At 33.6% G+C, this 7,549-nt stretch overlaps 1 long non-coding RNA gene and 1 pseudogene across 1 annotated transcript; one reads left to right on the top strand and one right to left on the bottom strand.

Moving 5' to 3' along the window:
* The first annotated feature begins 1,551 nt into the window (after positions 1–1,551).
* LOC140988781 (scopoletin glucosyltransferase-like) overlaps positions 1,552–7,549 on the top strand; it is a 21,357-nt pseudogene continuing 15,359 nt past the window's right edge.
* LOC140988782 (uncharacterized) lies at positions 4,689–6,082 on the bottom strand. Its single transcript, XR_012177357.1, has 2 exons — positions 5,982–6,082; positions 4,689–4,849 (listed from the first exon to the last, which is right to left on the bottom strand). It is a non-coding gene; the product is annotated as an uncharacterized lncRNA (long non-coding RNA).

Here is a 7,549-nt window from a genome sequence, read left to right as displayed (position 1 = left end):
TAAACGGAAAACACTCTCAAAATTCCATCGAAAATGCCCATGTATTTTGTTTGTTCTCCAATTCAGTCCCAAATGTTTCAATTTCACCAAAATAATCGTAAATATTGCCATTTTTTTTACAAGTCAGTCTTTACATATATCACCATTGATTATATAATAAGCTGAAACATGACACACACCTTTTTAATTTTCAAAATACCAAAACCATTGGCTCTAATGTCATTTTCGGGATTAAAAAAATGCACTGAACATTAATTACTGAGAAGACCAACTTAATGTGACCAAAACTACAAAACGACCAATACTTAATGGAACAAAATCAACAGAGTGAGTAGTGGTGCACTTGGAAAGACCTTTGTGAGCAAGAAAATGTGTCATATCATGTATAAGATAAAGGCAAAAACTTGCATGAGACGATCTCGTGAGTAGTAGTGCACTTGGAAAGACCTTTGTGAGCAAGAAAATGTGCCATATCATGTATAAGATAAAGGCAAAAACTTGTGTGAGACGATCTCATGGATCGTATTTTGTGAGACGGATCTCTTATTTGGGTCATCCCATGAAAAAGTATTACTTTTTATGCTAAAAATATTACTTTTTATTGTGAATATCGGTAGGTTTGACACGTCTCACAGATAAAGATCTGTGAGACCGTCTCACAAAAGAACTACTCTAAGATAAATCAATGTTGGCCAAAATCGACTACCCAATTAAAAAAAATCCATGAACATAGCACACTTGCACGATATCAGGGCATGCATGCGCGCCATCCTCCGGGAATTTACGATCCCTCCTCACCTGAAACTGGAAGAACATTCAACATATCTCTCCATAGGTGGTTTTTGATCAAGAATTAATATTTTAGACACTGTTTTCCTACTCTAACATAAGTGGTTTTTGATCAAGAATTAATATTTTTAGACACTGTTTTCGTACTCTAACGTAAGCAAGTATGTCATCCACGCCCATGTATATTGACTCAGGTGGGTGATAACTGATAATAGTCTTAGTATTTGTGTTTCCTGAATACTTAAATAAGGTTGGTCAAATATTTTTAAAAAAAAAATGAAATTTGACAATGTTTATTCACCCAAATATCACTTTGAATTCTTGGATCCCATAAAGGGTGAAAGAAAAATATGATGACGTGGCGTAACTGATCCATTTATTATTTTCAACAAATTTGTATGACATAAGCAGTTATTTAATTATGACTATATGTAAAATATCAATTTCTCTCGTCCTTTAACGCATAAAATTCAAGGCAAAAACTTGTGTGAGACGATCTTATGTGTCGTATTTTGAGAGACAGATCTCTTATTTGGGTCATCCATGAAAAAGTATTACTTTTTATGCTAAGAGTATTATTTTTTATTGTGAATATCGGTAGGGTTGACCCGTCTTACATATAAAAATTCGTGAAACCGTCTCACAAGAGACTTACTCTTAATTCAAATTATTTCAAATTATTGTAATCCAACTCAAATACATGCTAGCTAATTTTATGAGTGTAGGTTTAAACATATGTCAATAAAAAATAAAGTCATGGAGAACAATCTTCTCTTGCAGTTCCATCCGATAATAGAAAACCTGATGAGTGCTAACATATTTGCTTTCTAATTCTCGAAACCTTCAATTTTCTTTCAAATTTTCGTAATTATGGGTGGTCAGCTGCATGCTTTCTTCTTTCCCTTGTTGGCTCAAGGTCACATGATTCCCTCACTAGAAATGGCCAAATTATTCATTTCAAGAGGTGTGAAAGCCACCATAATCACCACTCCTTTCTTTGCAGAACCCATCAAAGAAACCCAAGAATCAGGGATCGATATAGGTTTAAAAATCATCAAATTCCCAAGTCCAGAATCCGGATTACCCGATCATGTCGTTAGCCTCGAGCTAGCAAACACGGATGAATTAGTTTCACAGTTTGGTAAAGCCATAGCTATGATGCAAGAACCATTTGAGGAGCTGGTCCAAAAATTCAAGCCAGATTTTATTGTTTCAGACATGTTCTTGCCTTGGACTGTCGATTCTGCGGCGAAATTCGATATCCCGAGATTGGTTTTCCATGGAACAAGCTGTTTAGCGCTCTGTGTGGCAGAGCAAATGCAGCGGCACAAGCCTTTGAAGAATGTTTCCTCGGATTCGGAACCCTTTTTCGTGCCTGATCTTCCTCACCGGCTCGAGTTTCTTAGGACACAAATATGTTCAGAAGAGTTCGAAGAACATGAGAGTGACTTTGCCAGGATTCTAAAGCAAGCGAGAGAATCGGATTGGAGAAGCTACGGTGTTTTGGTAAACAGTTTTTATGAGCTGGAACCTGATTACTCTGATCATTACAGGACGGTTTTGGGCAGAAGATCGTGGAACACAGGCCCTTTATTTTTATGCAACAGTGGAAATAATGAAGGAAGAGCACACAGGGGGAAGAAATCTGCCGTTGATGCAGATAAATGGAAGTCATGGCTGGACTCAAAGGAGCCTGATTCGGTTGTTTACGCCTGTTTCGGAAGCCGAACAAGCTTTACTCATGCTCAGTTACACGAAATCGGAATCGGGCTCGAAGCATCGGGCCAATATTTCGTATGGGTACTTAGAAAATGTGAAAACGAAGAAGATGAAATCGAAGACTGGATGCCCGAAGGATTCGAGGAACGAACGAAAGACAAAGGGTTGATCATTAGAGGATGGGCGCCGCAGTTGAAGATTCTAAATCATCCGGCAATAGGGACTTTCGTGACGCACTGTGGATGGAATTCGACTTTGGAAGGCATATGCGCCGGGGTCCCTATGGTGACGGCCCTTGTCTGCAGAACAGTTTTTTAACGAAAAATTGGTGACTGATGTTTTGAAGACCGGTGTTTCTGTTGGGAATAAAATATGGAGGACAGTCGGCAGCGAAGGGGTGGCGAATGCGGCGGTGTCCACGGCGGTGCGGCGAGTAATGGTAGGTGAAGAGGCGGAGGAAATCAGATGCAGAGCTAAGAAGTGGAAGGAAATGGCAAGAAAGGTTGTTGGAGAAGGTGGATCTTCTCACAATGATTTAAGTGCATTGATTGATGAATTGAGCAAACAATAAATGGACGTTGAAATATAATAAATCCTAAATTGTAATTGGTGTCGATCATTTATTACATATTCGAGCCAATATTAATCGTTACAAGGGATGGTTGTTCTTCGGTGTTATCTGCTGGTTTCAATCATTCAAGGTTACAAAATGACTCAAAATCAAAAGATATGACTCTCTTTGCTCCTTTGAAAAACCCATCTTGACATATCTTGTACAAGATTGAGATTACATGTTGTGTATATGGTTTTGTAAAATAGTAAATTTAACAATAGACGGCAAAATACTACAGATTTACGTATGGTTAAAATACACAAGGAAAGGAGATGGAGAAATGAATACAAAAAGAAATAATGACGGCTTATTTCAACAACTATCCACAAAACCGTTGCGCAACATATATACATGTGTGTGCGCAAAAAGTGACGAAGATTCACATGACGGGCATAATTGTTGGAAATTTGAATTAAATTTTAAGTTTTATTTAAAATTATGGTTCATAAATATACGAGTATATTTTGACTCTTCATATTTTTTAGTTGGCTGTTATTCATGATTGTAGAAATGTCTATTGGCTCTTCACATTCGTAAGTTAATTGGAGACTTTTTGCTCTTTATATTCTTGAGTTAATTAATCTTACATGACTNCCATATTGCTAGCTTTTCATTTGACATCCGTTAAGTTTTGATGATAAAATGAAGTTACGTTTCCAGTTCGCTGGTGTAGTTATTTCGTAATAAGTTGTTGTATGGTTTTGTCATTGTATCCTAGGAAACAGTTGTACGTCCTTGTCTTCAAAGCATCGTCGAAGGGGACAAATTTGTTTTTTTTTTTAAAAAAAAAAAAATACTTTGTACATGACTTGATTTTATTTGCTGGTTTCCTGTTATTTTATCTACTCAATATTTATATTTCCAATTGCACACTTATTTTTTTTAGTGCTCTGTCTGTATCTATAAGATACTGTTTTTGTTTATTGCTCTATAACTGTTGTTTTTCGTACTTCAGATTTTAGCATTTTGACTAACAATCTTAAAACACATTTCTTGTTTCACAAATATTTGATTTTTTTTTTTGTGTTTCAAGAGATGACTATTGAATCAAATACCTCAGCACCATCAGCATGTCCTCCACCTGAATACAACAAAAGTCATACAACGTCATTAATTGACTCAACTATATTGCGATTAATTCAAAAATATGAAAAATCAAAAGACACTTTCAGAATTATGATACACAATTAGCTCAAAAATATAGAGAACCAAAAGACACTCTTACATTCGTGAACCATAATTTTAATTCAAATTTCCAACAATAATCCTTGTTAATCACTACGTACAAATCATCCCAAATAGTTTTTCATAATTAAAACTCTACTTCAAATACAGATTTTATTTTGTCATGCCCAGCCCAAACTCATAGAAGAATTAATCACAGTAAAATGAGCTTCAGATATTTGTCTTCGTTTTGCCATAGAATAAAGAGATTAACTCAAATCACTTTTCGCATATTCTTTCTGTTTCTTTCCTCTCCACCACCACTAGGTCAATTTCACTCTTTTCATTATCAGTGGCAGAGCCAGGATTTGAAATCTACTCGAACTAAATTTTTTTAACAAAAAACAAAATAATCCATAACAATTAAAATCATAACTATGATACATGTTCATCGTAGTCTCAAAAAGTTTCCCATTAACAAGATCTTCAATACTTTGGTTATTGAACTCGTAAGATTCAGAAACCGACAAAACATTGACGATGTAATATCATATCTCCATCATCCTCCAAGAAAAATTAATGAAGATCAAATAAAATGAATATTTCTAAAACCATTCATTTAATGTTAGATGATTAAATTAAATATTTTTAAACTAAAATATATAAAGATAATATGTATAGACATAATCTTACTATTGAAGCTGTGATCTACGATTCTTCAAAGTATAATATTCATCAATTATAGAATCTAAGTCTATATTTGAAGCAAACTCTCTCTCAATATAGATAATCATAGAATATGTCAGAAAACAATCTCCCATTTTACTACGAAGAACTGTTTTAACATGCTTCATTGCCGAAAATGCACGCTCCGTAGTTGCCGTGGAAACAGGAAAATTTAAAACCAGACGGATCAACTTGTCAATCAAATTATAATGTTGCAACTTTTTTGTTTCAAATAACCCTAGGCACAATTCTGAGATATTGGACATTTTCTGGAAATCTTCATGACAAACTACATCGAGCTCAAAATGTTGTAGCTGACACCTCAAATGATGCATTTCCTGTTCAATGAAGTCCTCGGGATAATACTTCTCAGCCAGAGTACAAATCTTGTCAACGTTGAACCATTTAAAATTATCTTTTGGATCTAAAGCAGAGCTGAGAATTAGAAGATCAACTGTCTCATCACTGAATCTAGATTTTAACTCTTCCAACTGAAAATCTATTGCAACATTAAATATATCATAATGAAAGTAATGTTCAACTGTGATGGTATCCTTTTTCTTGCATGAACGAGTAGCATGCTTATAATGAGAATTCATATCCGATATATCGACATCCAATCTTGTGCAAAATGATTTTACATACGAAAAAAGAATATCAAAACTATCATTTCTCAATCTCAGGAAAAGTTCTTTAGTCGTAGCGACCAAATCCATTGCACTTATGACATCAAGAGATTTTTGTTGCAAGGCACGACAAAGCAAATTTGTGATCCCCATAATTTTATGTATCAAATGCAAAAGAAAAATGAAATCAAAAGACTTCATCACTATTAATGAACCACCAACTTCCCCGCGCATCGAAGTAGAGGTGTCATCAATGATAATGTTCTCGAGCACATTAATAGTTGCATCATACATATCTATCAAGCTGCAAATAGAATCAAAATGGGAGCTCCAACGAGTAGTACCTGCTCGATGCAAAGTACCAATCTGATTAGCTCCTCGCCCAGTCTCGTGTTCACCAGTAACAACAGAATGTGCAATTTCATTAACTTGATAAGATTGTAACTCAGCATTGCGCTTGGAATAAGATGTAACAAGATTCACAATAGTCGTCATATTTGAAAAGAAAAGCCATATATATAGAGATCTCTTATTCAACTGCTGCAACTAATGCTAGTTGGAATCGATGGGCAAAACAATGTACATAATATGCATAGGGGCAATCTTTAAGAAATAAAGCTTGCAATCCATTAAAAGCACCATTCATGTTACTAGCATCATCATACCATTGACCTCACATATTATGAATTTCTAGATTAAATCTAGTGAGGACATCACATATTTTTTTTCTTTGAGTGTTGCAGCTGTGATGTCATGAATATGCACAATTTGAAAAAAACGCTCCCGCAGAATTTGTTGTGGTATTTAGTGTTGTGGTGTCATTAACATGCACAATTCCAAAAGTGTGATTTAGTGTTTATCTTATTAGCTCTAAGTGTGAAAACAAGAACGATGTACTTGTTGGGATATGTGCCCGAAAATATACGAGTTCGTTTGTTTAATAAGCATTTCAATATTATTATTATTTATCTATGTTATATTATAGATGTTTGATAAATATCGAAAATCTTCATATTATTATTATTTGACTTTAAATATTATGTGTAATTCTTATATACAAGAATATAATATTTAAAGTATAAAATCTAAATATATCCATAACTAGAAATTAAAATTGCAATCTTTAATTTAAAATTACTAATGCAGTTCATCATATTATGAATAAAACGATAATACCTAAGGGGTATCTGAGTTGGTATAGTAGGTAGACGTTTAATAAATGGTCAAGAGTTCGATTCCCTTACCAATACCTTCTCGCACGAGCTTGTCACATAGGCTTGTCCAGTGTGGTATATCTAACTAACGTGGTTAGCAGGCTATTGTGTTAATATGAGAGTTGACCTATTGCAAATCGAATGATAGCGACTACAAGTTTTCCTTGTAAGGGTGTTCAAACCTTTGTTGCCGAAGAAACCGTAAATCCAAATCGAAGAAACAAAAAACACAACCGAATCGAAAACTGAATTTTTAAATTCAGATATAAATGTCATAACCGAAGTTTATATGGTTTGGTTTTAAATTATAAATGTCAAAATAGAACCGACTAGAAAAGGAATTATAATTAGATTAATAATTTTGTTTATGTTTTATTTAGATTATATATTTTATGAAATGATATTTAACGAATTAAATTTTTTTTATAAATTTTTAATTGATTGTTATTTATTTAATTCATTTATATTTTATATTTAAAGATTTTAATTAAAAAACTATGCGCCTTGGTTTTTAAATTATATGCATATATGACTTTGTCTTTGGACCAAAAGTGACATTATATGCATGTATGCATAGGTAATATTTAAATTATTACGTAAAGCATGAGAAAAATAATTATAAAGAATATATTAATAAATTTGATTCATTATCACTTTTTTATTATTATTATTATTATTATTATTATTATTATTATTAT

The sequence above is a fragment of the Primulina huaijiensis genome, chromosome 11 (genome assembly GCF_012295235.1).
Source record: "Primulina huaijiensis isolate GDHJ02 chromosome 11, ASM1229523v2, whole genome shotgun sequence".
Taxonomy (NCBI): Eukaryota; Viridiplantae; Streptophyta; class Magnoliopsida; order Lamiales; family Gesneriaceae; genus Primulina; species Primulina huaijiensis.
This window is presented reverse-complemented; position numbering and strand designations above follow the sequence as displayed.